Source organism: Lacerta agilis, chromosome 14, assembly GCF_009819535.1.
Source record: "Lacerta agilis isolate rLacAgi1 chromosome 14, rLacAgi1.pri, whole genome shotgun sequence".
NCBI lineage: Eukaryota > Metazoa > Chordata > Lepidosauria > Squamata > Lacertidae > Lacerta > Lacerta agilis.
Genome location: NC_046325.1, coordinates 17587878 through 17602405, shown reverse-complemented (window position 1 = coordinate 17602405; position 14528 = coordinate 17587878). Strand labels below are relative to the sequence as shown.

The following is a 14528-nucleotide window of genomic DNA, read 5'->3' as shown; positions in this document are numbered from 1 at the left end:
GCTAGAGAGTTCATAAAGATAAATATTAAGAACTAGATTTCAACAGGATGAACTATTCTTGACGGGCATTTTCATAGCCCTGCTTTTTTTGAGCTTCTGGTGGTAATTAAACAGATAATGGCACTTGCTTAAAGATGTTTATATGTCCATAATTCATCCCTGTCCTTATTCAGCTTACCAATATCAAGGTAAGATAAAAGTGGCTATTTAAAATATTTTACATTTCACCTTGCAATGCATAATTATCACCACAAAACCATTACTGGTAATAAAAATGAAGGTGGCATCCCTTCTTCTCCAGAAGGTTGCTGCGATTCCACAAAATTCACTTGCCTCTTGACACCAAGTTTGGCAGAAGGCCCATATGGTACTGATATAAGTAGATTACGGTTAACAAACAGGGCTTTGTGGTATTTGGTAGCAATACTGCAAACAAAGGTTGCAGACAAAACAAAGACACTTGGCCAAAGATTTGGTTGCCAAGAACAACCTTACTGCTAATTTTCCAGGCAACTTATTGGGGAGCAAACTAAGGATTTGATCAAAAGAGATTCTAACTCCACATGACAGGTTCCTGGGTCAAGTGATGAGATTTGTCAAACCCACATTCTAACTTCCCATTTTTAAAACAAAACCACCACATTACAGAATGTGTTTAGATTTAGCTACTAGGCTGTATCATTAAAAGGCAGGGCAAGGGCACTCCTTATAGTTCTCTTCTCATCAGTACAACCACATGAAGGGTGTGATTGCTGCTGTTAGGACTGCTCATACCAGGTACACAACTATCCCAACTAGTAGTATGGTCCGCAAATAATAATAATAATATCTTGGAGGTCCCAGGCCTCAAGGAGGTTAAACTGGCCTCAACCAGGGCCAAAACCTTTTCGGCTTTGGCCCCAGCCTGGCGGAACACTCTATCGCAGGAGACAAGGGCCCTGCAGGACTTGACATCTTTCCTCAGGGCCTGCAAGACGGAGTTGTTCTGCCTGGCCTTCAGTCCGGGCCCAGTTTGACGCCCCTGTAAGTTTCCTCTTTGGCCCTTTTATCAGCTCATGTTGGACCAACATGGATAGCTGGCCCTGATGAATACTTGAGGTTCCCGACCCCTATGATTGTAATTCATGGGCAATCATTTAATTTTATCCTGATTCTAATTTTTAAGCTATATTTTAATTAATTGTTTGATTGTGTTTTAATGTATTTGATATTTGATGTTATCCACCCTGAGCCCGGACTTGGCCGGGGAGGTAAAGGTAAAGGGACCCCTGACCATTAGGTCCAGTCGTGTCCGACTCTGGGGTTGTGGCGCTCATCTCGCGTTACTGGCCGAGGGAGCCGGCGTACAGCTTCTGGGTCATGTGGCCAGCATGACAAAGTCGCTTCTGGCGAACCAGAGCAGCGCACGGAAACGCCGTCTACCTTCCCGCCGGAGCGGTACCTATTTATCTACTTGCACTCTGACGTGCTTTCAAACTGCTAGGTGGGCAGGAGCTGGGACCGAGCAACGGGAGCTCACCCAGTCGCGGGGATTCGAACCGCCGACCTTCTGATCAGCAAGCCCTAGGCTCTGTGGTTTAACCCACAGCGCCACCACGACCCTGGCTGGGGAGGGTGGGGTATAAATAAAAATTTACTTACTTACTTAACTTACTAGAATCAAAAGTTAAACACACAATTTTTAAAAAAATAACTTCTTTGCCAAGTTAGCTCACAGTGCTCCATTTGTATGCTTTATTCTGAAGCTAATATTTTGTTTTTAAATGAAGAGCAGTAGTAAGTGGCATGAGGAGTGGCATGGGTGGGGGAATCTGACTGGAGGCCATGGGAGGGGACACAGTCACACCGGAATAAAATATCTGCCAAACAACAGAGAGGATCACATCCCCTGCTTGTTGTCATAAGTCTTTATTCTCTTTATTAAAATAAAAAGGCTGAAATTGCCAGGAATCGCTACCAAAATCAGGTTATATGAACACCAGAAGACAAAGAGCCCTATTTTACTGATGGGAAACAAGAAGATTATGGCTTTCAGCAAGAAACTATTTGTTATACAGGTTTTAATCTAGCACACTCACACTACACATATACACATCCACAGCTCAGTGATTCAAATTTCTTAATTTTTTTCTTCCGTCATACTCCAAAACCATTTCTTGCATTTCTCATTTGTGCACTGGCATATGCCCTATGATGTATACAAAAATGGCATTAATATTTCCAGGACACTTATTTACTTTCTCATTCTCAAACTTGCTCATTGCACCAGAGTGCAGCCTAGATAATTTTCTGGCCCCACCCTCAGTTAGCGGGATCAGCCAAGGTCACTTGCACAACTCCACTAACGCTTGGCCAACTGGTCACAATTCCTTAATGAGCCCTTTGTAAACCTTTGTAAGTGGCAGGCTAAAAAGCCAGCTTGAATGGCCATAGAAGCAGAGTCATCAGGGTTCAGCTGAGGTGGAAGAGAGGCTTGTGTTGGGTCTCAAATTCACCAGAAACTCAAGCAAGCATCAGCCAGAGTGTCACAAGCAGTTAACGATCATTGTTAAAGCATGCCAAGAATTAGGGCTTGGGCAGAATGAATAGGGACAGTAGATAGGTGTGCTAGGAAATTGAAAAAGACAACACAGAATTGGGCAAATTGCAAGGCTTAGTTAGCCAGTGTCTAATGCCTAACCATGGATAGCAGGGCTAGAGCACAAGTGGGGAATATGTGGTTCTCCAGATCACTCCCATCATCTTTGATCATTGGTCATGCTGCCTGGAGCTGATGGGGCGGACGGGCGGGGGTGCTGTTGTTGTCCAACAACATCTGGTGGGCCAGAGATCCCACAGCCCTGGATTACAGTTTGGGCCTGGGATTTAAAAGACACAGGAGATGCTGACCAGAACTTCAGGGAAAATGGGAGGAAGGGCAAATACTAAAGAAAGTATTCAGCCTAAAGGAGCCAAAAGGGATAACCTGTGCATGCAGAGACTACTCTCTACTAATGGATTGAGAGGGAAGTACTGGTAAAAACTTCCAAGAACAGAATTTTTCAAATAAGCAGAACTCCACTTGTTAGGAAAGAGTAAAGGTAAAGGTAAAGGGACCCCTGACTGTTAGGCCCAGTCGCGGATGACTCTGGGATTGCGGCGCTCATCTCACTTTATTGGCCGAGGGAGCCGGCATACAGCTTCCGGGTCATGTGGCCAGCATGGCAAAGCCGCTTCTGGCGAACCAGAGCAGCGCACAGAAACGCTGTTTACCTTCCCGCCGGAGTGGTACCTATTTATCTACTTGCACTTTGACGTGCTTTCAACTGCTAGGTTGGCAAGAGCTGGGACCGAGCAACTGGAGCTCATCCGATCGCAAGGATTCGGACCGCTGACCTTCTGATAGGCAAGCCCTAGGCTCTGTGGTTTAGCCCACAGCGCCACCCACATCCCTATGAAAGAGTAGGCTGGCCCAATCATGCCACACAATGTGGCGACTGAAAGAAGGCCTTCTCAGTAGCAAATTATGGAACTCCCTCCCTAAGCATTTTACATAGCACCTTCTTTACCACCTCTTAGGGGCCAAAACAAAGTCCACCCTATTCTCCTAGGCTTTTAATTGTATTTGATTGCCGTTTAAGATAATTGAGCCTCCTTTGGTTGCTTGACTGTTTTAAATGAATTATTGCTTTTATTATTATCTTTCTCTGATCTTCCATGTCTGTTATTATGTTTTATCTTTATTTTGTTAGCCTTATTGAGGCATTTGCAAACAAGGCAGAATTTAAATACTAAAAAAAAAAGTAAGGGTGGGCAGGACTCCCTGTTAAATGTATGCGGGGCAACATTTTTCGACACACTTGACCCCTGTCACAGTATAGCAGAAGGTGGTCTCTTTTACAAGCCTCCAGTTTCACTATTGGCAAAGTGTTTAAGGCCATGTGCTTCCTCTGCTAGCATCAAGAGCTCTTGCTCTCTGCTAGCACAGTCACCTAACATAAACCTCAGATCTTTTCCACAGTCATGGAGACATTTTTGCTCATCATCGTTCACTAGCAGAGAGATGACCCTCAATCCCTGGTTGAACCCCACCCACCCGTTCTTACATTACCCATCCTAAACCCACTTTATTACCTAGTCTTGATTTATGAACTTCAGTATGAACAAACGCCTGTCAACTCCAGAGAACCTACACTGTCGAGTGTGATACGTACCGGTATAGCCACCCGGCAGGAACTCTTCCCCCCAGCAGTTATAGTTAAGGCTTTCCTAGAAGGTAGGACACCTAGAGCCAATGGGAAAGTTGCTGAGGGAATTCGTATGTTTTTGAAAGACTGCATTGAACACCCACGCAGACAGATATGCCCAGCTTTATCATGCCACTACAGTCGTACCTTGGATCTCAAACACCTTGGCTCCCGAACAAATCGACTCCTGGAAGTGAGTGTTTCGGTTTTTGAACGATTTTTGGAAACCGAACATCCAGCGCGGCTTCCGATTGGCTGCAGGAGCTTCCTGAAGCCAATCTGAAGCTGCGCTTTGGTTTCCGAATGTTTTGGAAGTCAAACAAACTTCCAGAACGGATTCCGTTTGACTCCCAAGGTACGACTGTATAGCCATTGTCAGTCAGGAACTCTGAAATGCTGCAGTGCTTTTTTTTACAGCGTGTCCTCCCCAGCACACCCTATCCGTTTCAGTCCAGCTATGCCACACACTCTTACTCAAACTGCATGCACGCACAAGCATGTTGAAATATGTACACGGCACTAGGCCCAAGACCACAAACTGCCTTAAAAAAACCACAAAAACTCAACATGCTTGCCAAATTCTATAATCAGAAAACCTGAACTCCACATTCTAAATTTATGACTAGGTGAGTAGGGGAGAGATCCAAGTTAGATTTTCTGATTCAGATTGTCAAGTACTGGGTTTGGCAATAATTGGAGTGTCTCACAGCAACAGTGAAACAAGTGCAATTTCTGTATGTGGGGCAGGGGGAAGAAAGCAATTAAGGTTATAGAGACATGCCCTACCTCCTGGACAAAAGGAAGCAAACCCAAATTATTTCTTTCTGTATTCCAAGTCTTTTGGTAGACTTACCTCTTACATTTTTAGGCTTTTCTTCATTTGCAGTGATGGCAAATATAAATAAAATAATAAGTGAACAAACAGAAATGAGTAAGAATAAATGCTTCCTTGAGATTCTGACATTGCAGGGGTTTGGACTGGATTACCTTTGGGCTCCCTTCCAACTCTACATTTCTATGATTCTATGTTGGGATCCCTACTGAGAACCAGTAAGCTATAAAGGAATGTTGGCATGGGCTGGTGAGCACAAGATGGCATGATGGGTTGGGAAGGAAAAGTTGGATTTGGAGCTCCATGTGAGACGGAAACAAGAGTAGGGCCATTTTTTAATAAAGAGCCAAACAAAAATATATCTTGAGGACGTAAGAGAAGCTATGCTGTATCAGACCCGGTATCCATCCAGGTCCAGGACAACAGTAGTAAACCAGATCCTTTCAAGAAATCCAAAAGCAGAACATGTAGGCACCAAATTATCCCTGTCTACATGCTTAAAGGTAAAGGTAAAGGGACCCCTGACCATTAGGTCCAGTCGTGTCTGACTCTGGGGTTGTGGCGCTCATCTTGCGTTACTGGTTGATGGAGCCAGCGTACAGCTTCCGGGTCATGTGGCCAGCATGACAAAGCCGCTTCTGGCGAATCAGAGCAGTGCACGGAAACACCGTTTACCTTCCTGCCAGAGCGGTACCTATTTATCTACTTGCACTTTGACGTGCTTTCTAACTGCTAGGTGGGCAGGAGCAAGGACCAAGCAACGGGAACTCACCCCATTGTGGGGATTCGAACCGCCGACCTTCTGATCAGCAAGCCTTAGGCTCTGTGGTATAACCCACAGCGCCACCCGCATCCCATGCTTACATGCTTACTGACATTCAAAGAACTCCAGAAAGTTGACACGGCATAACTTTCCTTTGGAGAAATCCCTCAGTATGTCTTGTTCTTTTACATATTTAATAATTCCAGCTTTAATCATGATTTCTACCAATTTATCCAAGCCAGAAACTAACAGACCTGCAATTTCCTGCTCTCCAATGCATCCTTTTAAAAAAAGATCTTAAGAGTCCAAAGTGGATAAGGGAGCAGTTAAGGCAAGATCCACAAAAAGAAGGGGTTTCTGAAATGATAAGGCCCACAACAAGAAATGATTACAGGTAGGTAGCCATGTTGGCCTGCTGTAGTCGAAACAAAATAAAGTAATTCATTCCAGTAGCACCTTAGAGACCAACTAAGTTTGTTATTGGTATGAGCTTTCGTGTGCATGCACACGATGTTGCACTGAAACCATTTTATCACAAGGTCTAAAAATCTGCTAGCCAACTGAAGCTAGTCAAAACTGAAGCCAAGGTTCTTTTGATTCCATAAGCGACTGGCTCACTGAACCCAGGTCAGGATACCCTACTTAAGGAAACACTAGGTTCAGCTAACTACTGCCACATTTTAAAACTTGATTTGGAAGCGCTACTTTCACCACAGTATATACAATACAAAGACACAGAACCTGTTCTGGTCTCTGCCCCACTTTTCCACCTACAGAGCTGTCCATAGCAGATGCACAGGATAGTCAATGTGGTACCCTCCAGATGCTGATGTCTCCAACCCCCATCACCCCTTATCACTGTCCATACTGACTGGAGCTGATGAAACTTTCAGAGAGCACCACACTGGCTACTCCTGTGCTAGAGCAGCAGTTTTCAAACTTCCTGTCTTTGAGAAACCTTTCTACATCAACTAGCCTTCCAAGAAATTATTGTGCATTTCCCACAAAATCATCAGCCTGGTGCGGACCACTCTAGGATCTGTTCTAAGACGCCTACTTGATGGGAGTCACCACTGAATTAACCAAGAATACACAACACATTATATGCACTGCATGCTGTCAGGAAAGACCAATGGTGCTGAGAAAGCTAACTACAGAAATTTATCAACCATTACTTGCCCCCTAACTAGCAACCAAGAAACCTGAAAACTACAGCTCAGGAGGAAGCAAGATAGCTTTTGAAACATGGTTACAGTGTCTAGCCCACCAATTTATACTGCATACTCATGCCTATGTTAACCTTTTGTGGATGTGGGTGGCCTCAAAATATGAGAACTGGTTCTACACCAATTTTTAAAGTATTCCCCTGCCTGGTTGTATGGAAGCAGTTCTTAAGTTTCCCCCCTGGTTGCTGTGATTATGGTATTTGCAACTGGAGTATTTACTCTCCAGTTGTTGTGAACCTCAACTATTACATTTCAGCGCAGTATACCAGGTATTTCTGGTAAAATGCAAGTTTTGACATCTGTTCAATTACAGGCTGTACATATACATGCACAAACATTCATTCTCAACACATCAAGGCCTTCTGGTCATTTAAAAATTATGCAGATTCTTTCATTGCCCATTTTGGATTCATCCTCCAAGTTCTTTCTAAATTCCCAATTCTTATGCAAACTGAAGAGAGGTTTCTCATTTAATGGGATCATCTCTTAAGTATTTGTTTTTATTATGGCATTATGTATTTCTCTATGCATTTCTATTTAGGTTTTTAATACGTTGTACATCAGCTGGAGACACTGGAGTAACAAGCAACTGACCAGTCTAATAAATATCATGATTATATTCGTAGTAGTAGTATTGGCAGCAGTGATAGTTTACCTTGGGCAACTAGATGAGACGCAAAACGGAATGGCCCACCTTCCTTCCTGCCAAAATCCTATCCTTTACAGCAGGGCTGGGGAACCTGTGGCAATCCAGATGTTGTTGGACTACAACTCCTATCGTTCTTGACCATTGGGCCATGTTGGCAGGGGCTGATGGGCATTTGACTGTTTTCAGCAATGTCTGGAGGGCCACAGGGACAGCAACCCATGCTTTATAGCCAGAACCTGGAGCCATCTGTACTGCATTCTGACCACCAATGAAACAAGTGTAGTGCTACTGCTGCCAGAAGTCAGACAGAGAAGCAAGAATTCTAGCTGCCACAGCACAGTGGTCCTTTGGCAGGGAAGAGCTAATTGCATCATCTGTGGCAGCCTCTAAGTTGTAAAACTCCCTTCCCACAGAGGTGACACCTTCATTACAGAGTTTCCAGTGATGGCTGAAGATGCACCTGTATACCCTGGCTTTTGACACTTGAGGTGTATATTTTCAGGACTCACCTTATTTTTGTGGTTGTTAAGTTGTTCTTAATTTTATAAATGTTGTAATCCACTCCGGGACCTTAGGGTGAAGGGTGGGTCACTGTCGTACAAGTGAACTACACTGCTGTTTCATTGTGTGACAATACCAAAATTAAGCAGGGCAAACCCTGCTTTTCCACCAAGCAAAACAACTGTGGCTTCTCATTGAGTGCTCCTGTATGACACACATTTGTCACAGTTATCCATCACTTTTTAAGGTGACCATAAAACATGTCAAATAGGACCGCAGTGCCCCATGGGTGGTCCAAATTATTTAGTGAAGGTATGCTCCTGAAAGACCCAAGATCCCTTATTTGTGTAGACTGGGTATATATCTCAGGAGAACCATCCTAGGATAACATCCATGGTATATTGATTGTATAAACAAGACCTAAGTCAACCCACTCCCACTGTCCTAAAGAGATCCACAGAACTTTTCTGGCAATGATCGGGGGGTTGTATATTGAATGGGTACCTCCTTACACCACAGCTCCATCAAAGCTTAGCAAAAGGTGGCATTTGTCAAAACAACAGCTGATTTACTGTGGCACAATCTCTCATATCTGGCCTGTGTGCAACAAGCCCTTGTCCCTGCTGCTGACTGAGCATAGAAGTATACATTACTCCTGCCCCAGATCAGTCCTGTTGTGGAAAATAAATAAGGATTTCAAATCTCGGGCTGTCTGTCAAAAGGTACTAAAAGAAACGCTTTGTTCAAATTTGAAGTCTCTTATTTCAATTACTTCCTTATGTGCTGATTGTAGCAGCAGGATTAGCTTTATGTCTCTTCTGCCAAAGCTGTCAAAGCAAGCTGCAGCTGTACACCTCCTACATTTAACCATGCCTAGCTGTGGATCTTGATCTCTTGCGGTAGGCTTAAAAAAACAACCACCAGCAGCTCTGAGATATTGAACTTACCCAGGTAAAGAAAGAAAAAGGTTGAAGTGTTCCCAAGTTTAACCAAGGCACAGAGACAGATGGGTGGAATCCCCTATTGCCTTTAATAGCAGACAGATCAATGGAAAGGGGACACCACTGTCACAGACCTTCTGCATATTTTGATCTCACAAATGGACAGCAGCCAAATAAAAACAGAGAAATGAAACAAAACACACATACATACACACCTGACCAATCCTCTCTGACTCTGCCCTAAAGTAGGGAAACGGCAGAGGATGAGAGCAGGGTACAAGGGGAAAGCAAAATAGTATTATTCACCCAACACTTCTTAGTGTAACTTTTGGTTGAAGTCAGATCCAAACACTATACAGGTACAAGCTATAAAGGTTCCCCTTGCTTCACAACCTCCCCCCCAAGACTCCTTGGATGCACTTCCCAATTAAGTGCTCCTGTTCTGTGTATTAGAAATGCAAACTTTCAGTTCAAGAGTATCCCAAAATAGGTGCAATTGTTAAGTCAGTTAAACACACAGTGGTACCTCTGGTTACGTACTTAATTCGTTCCGGAGGTCCGTTCTTAACCTGAAGCACCTCTTTAGCTAATGGGGCCTCCCGCTGCCCCGCCAGAGCACGATTTCTGTTCTTATCCTGAAGCAAAGTTCTTAATCTGAAGCGTTGTTTCTGGGTTAGCGGAGTATGTAATCTGAATCGTATGTAACCCAAGGTACCACTGTATGTATTTTAACAAAAAGGAAAATCAAACATAATGACAATGTGCAAATTCATGTGAAAGGCTATACTCTATATCCAATGGGTAGCAGCCACGCTAATTTAACAATACTTCAGTTCCATTTATTTATTTTTGTGGAACTTAAGTTATTACTGACTTGTCCAATGATTTCAAGGACAGCTAAGTTCAACTAATTTATGCTGAAATCCTACACTCAGGTAAACACCACTTGCAGGTAAACACCACTGAACACAATTAGATTCACTTCTGAGTAAACATATTCATGGTTGTACTGTAAGACTAGATTCAACAATGCATGCACATCACATAACACAGTAGGCAAAAGTCACGTCTCCCCAATATCTGGAGTTGATTCTACGCATGCTTAACCTGCTTACCATTTCAGCTGTATATTGCCACTAGATTAAACCAGCATCACTACTTTTCGGATTATGTGCTGCTGCAATGACTTACTACAATAGCAATTTTTATTATTATTATAATAATAACAATTATATCTACATTTATATACCATCTCCCCCACCCCCAGTTCATGGTGGCATACATAGTTTACCCTCTTCCCAGTTTATCCTCATAACAACTCTGTGAGATAGGTTAGGCCAGGCGTAGGCAAACTCGGCCCTCCAGATGTTTTGTGACTACAATTCCCATCATCCCTAGCTAACAGGACCAGTGGTCAGGGATGATGGGAATTGTAGTCCCAAAACATCTGGAGGGCTGAATTTGACTATGCCTGGGTTAGGCTGAGAGACAGTGACTCACCACCCAGTGAGCTTCATGGCTGAGTGCTCTCCCAGGTCTTAGTCCAACACTTTAACCACTATACCACATCAGTTCTCAGTAGCAGAGTTTCTGACAACAAGTGCATTTACTTGACTAAGAAACTGATGGGGCTACCACTGGGGGGTTTGTTAACAAATGTCCCGCCCGGGGTCAGTTGTGAGACTGCCCCGAACCTGGAACAAAGCCTTGTGCACATTCCCGGCTACGCGAGACCGGTGGCACATTCAATATGCGATCGTTCCCCAGTGTGAAGAACAACACACACAAGCCATTGACGAGGCTAAACTATTTATTATAGGTAAATGCAGAATATGTCTCTGCTAGCCAGCTCAGATACCCAGAGCTGTGCATAAGAGCATCTAGCATCTCTTGAGCCAGAACTGAAAGTAAGGTACAATAATACCACATGTGTGAGAAAGCAGATATAGGACTACTGGCTTTCTCACAGGATAAAAACAGACACATGTTACACTGGCTTCGCTGCAGCTTTTGCAGCTCGGTCTGTACAAATATCCCAACATCCTCCCCCGATATTTGGCAATGAAAGAATGGCAATAGCTAAAGCATCACTAAGAGAAGCAAACAAACAGTTATCATATACATAGTATGACCCTGTTGTCTTTGTTCCATTCATGGAACTCTCTGAAACTGGTTTTACCAGTTGGAGCCTTTGGTTACCATCTCTCCAGGGGACTAGAGCATTTGCAAATGGCAAAAAACACCATTTGCTCAGAACCCTTTTCTCCACCACCACTCAAAAGTCAAGGTAAGATAAGAACATAACAATGCCATCACATTTCCTTGCTATTTAATCCTGTTATGCCACAGTAGCAGTGGAAATGGCTGTAGGTTCTGAAGCATTCTGCCCCAGTCCTTACTTGCCTGAGCTGCATCTCCAACAATTCAAACCAATATTCACTATTCACAAACTATGAGGCCTTTTCTATAGTTACCCAAGTAGAACTCCTCCTCTCTCCACAATTCTAACTTCACATCATTTCCCAGAGAGCAAGCACCCCATTCCAGAAGTAAGCTGAGTGTCTTTCATTTACTTTAAGATATGGGCAGATGCACACACATGATGCTGCAATGACTGTAATTCACTTAGCAGTCTTTCCTTGGTCAATACACCAGCAGTCTTGCAAGCTCACTTTCATGAATCAGCACTTTATAGTTTGATTTATTTTATTGACAGAATGAACAGAGACCAAGAGAACATCAGGTCCACAGAAACTGTGACAAGGACCATGAATGAATAGGCACAAATAAGTCAGAAGAGAAAGTGGAGCCCATTCCAGTTTCCTGTTTAGAAAAGTCCCAAGAAGTAGGCACCTGCACACATTTAAAGTAACCAAAAATACCGGTATATGGATTCTCCTCCAAATAAACAGGGGACCCAAAATTCACATATCCAGAAGGCTCAACAAGGAAAACAGCTATGTGAAAGGAAAGCCAGAATCCAATTTCTTGCTCTCCCAAATGCCACACAGCCAGTATTTTAACATAAAACAAAGTTCACCTGCTTTTTCAACTTGTTAACATGCCCCACATCTCCAAGTGAAGCCATCTAAAGGTTAATGCAGTAAATTACGGTAAACCAGCAATGCATTTTCTCCACAGACCTGAAAAACATGAGGCAACTCCCACCTAAGGTAGCAAACATATTCAAAGACATCCTGCACAAAATGAAAGTTACTGTGAAGGGAGTCCTAGAATCCCAAGACCATCATAGAGGTCAGCTCCTGCCTCCAAGAGAGATGTGGAACCATTATTCCTCTGACTCACCAAATACAGCACCAGATTACAAACCACAGAAACACAGCAAAAATGACAAGCCACGTTTTTACAGCTTACCAAAAAAATAAAAAAAATAAAAGAAAATAAAACCTTGTGGAAAGAAGGGAATACAGTGTGGGGAAAGAACCAGGAGCCTTCAGTGAACAGTATGAAACAGTCACACAATTGTGAATGGAAAGAGGTTGAGAGATCAAGCATTTCCAGGACATCTCTGTAAAAGGGAACCTAGGGTCATAGCCCTTAGGGTCATTCAATGTCAGCAGGGAGGCGTTAGTGGTCCATGTGTACTCAGTTATCAGAACCGAAGTTTATCCATTAACACACTTTAACCACCCTTCTGTACACAGCAGGAAGGTTACAGAGTGTTATATAACAAGGGTGAAGCTTCTGTTTGCAATTTAAGAACATGTAGCATGTAGCATTTCTAATTCATGTCAGCAATCATGAGGAGTGAAGTACAGTACAGAGTAGCAATTATTTTGTATAGCATTAGAAGAAATAAACAGACATGGTACCTGTGGGCGTTTCAGTATTAAATAAAAGACATGGTTTACTGCTAGTGGGGTGACAAGGGAGAAGAGGATAGAAAAAATCTGGAAGGAGTTAGGTATTGTGAGAAAAGCACACCTGGGGCGAGGACTGAATACCTAGGGCCCTGAATTCTTTCCCTCCAAGCTAATCAAACCCTGAATAGCAAGAAAGAATAGCAAGTAAAAATAAAGAAAACTGTGTGTGCATTTGTGCACCATCACTAACACGCCTTAGAAAAATCACTAACCCATCCACATACAATTCTCTGTACTCAAGAAAGGCAAGAAAAACCAGGGCCTGCACCTTTCAAAAAGGAGATAAAACACCTGTTTATCAGTCTGACCAGCTAGCAAACATGACTCAAGTTTTTACAAAAGAAGAGCACTTCCACTTCAGTTTTCTGGGTTTCCAGTTCCCTTCAAACGGGTTTTGAAAGGTTGGCTTCCCTGAACTTTTGCAGGTTGCAACAAAACGTGTTTGTTATGTTTTTTGAGGGGCAGCCGAGAGAGAGCCCTGTCTCCTCTTGAATAGCACCTATAGCAGAGAAACTGTGTCGCTGCTGTTGTTTCCAAAGACAGTGAATAGACTTTTAAGAGGATGGGAGTGTAGAGAAGAAGAGGCTACCGTGGGTGGTGGGGGGGTAGAGACAGAGATGAAGCCGCCGAGTCGGAGGGAGGGAGGCGGTGTGGGAAGGAAGGAAGGAAGGAAGGGAGGCTCGTTACCTGACACGGAGAAAGAGGTGGGCCTCGGCAGGAATTACGAGGGGCAGAGGAAAGGATTAAAAAATCAAATATGGGCGTGCGAGGGGGAACACGGAGTGGGTGTGAAGTGTAACAGGGGGAGGGTCTCCCTTAGGGAGCTCTAAAATGGCGGCAGCTTCCTTCCCACACCGCTCCCTTCTCCCTCACATACAGACAGTACATATATATATATATATACAGTATATATATTTATGTATATGTATATACATACCTTTATATATATATATATATTTATAGCACACTCCCGCCCCCGCCTTCTCTCTCCGCCCCCCCCCCGTTTTCCTCCCCCCGCCCCCTCCGTCAACCGCTCTCACCGGGCTCGAGCCCCCTCCTTCCTGCTCCTTTTTCGCTCGCTGGAGAGGAGCCTCTTTCGCTCGCTTCAGCCGCTCTTCACTTTCTTTCTTTTCTTTTTTCTTTCTGTTTTCTTTTTTTTTTTGCCTTCACCGCCGCAATCCCACAATCCCCCGCGCGCGCCTCCAGCGGCCGACCTGCTGTTTCCTCCTCCTCCTCCTTCCGCTTAGCCCCGCCCCTCTCCTCAACTCGGCGTTCTTGCCGATGCTCCTCCTCCTCCTCCGCGCGCTCTGTATCCCCGCCTGCCCCCTCGCTTAGCCCCGCCTCTGTCCTCCAACTTAAGCTCCTCCTCCTCCGGGCTCCACCGCCCCCTCCCGTTTGTCAATGGAGGGAAGAGGGAGGCGCACCTGCGCATGCGTTAGACTGCCTCGCCTCCTTCTGGGCATCATTTACTTAAGAGAGTTGTCCTGCTCCTTTCGATAAGACTTC

The 14528-nt window shown here is 44.1% G+C and overlaps 1 protein-coding gene across 10 annotated transcripts in view; it reads right to left on the bottom strand.

Moving 5' to 3' along the window:
• The window catches only part of PPP6R1 (protein phosphatase 6 regulatory subunit 1), a 50350-nt gene extending 36163 nt beyond the window's left edge, over positions 1 to 14187 (bottom strand). For 7 of the 10 annotated variants that reach the window (XM_033171080.1, XM_033171084.1, XM_033171083.1 and 4 more), the window contains exon 1: positions 14063 to 14187. The gene's annotated coding sequence lies outside the window, so the exon portion shown is untranslated. Of the gene's footprint in view, positions 1 to 13709; positions 13829 to 14062 lie in introns of those variants that run through there. The other 3 variants (XM_033171089.1, XM_033171090.1, XM_033171082.1) reach the window with 2 other exon arrangements.
• Positions 14188 to 14528: the final 341 nt, after the last annotated feature.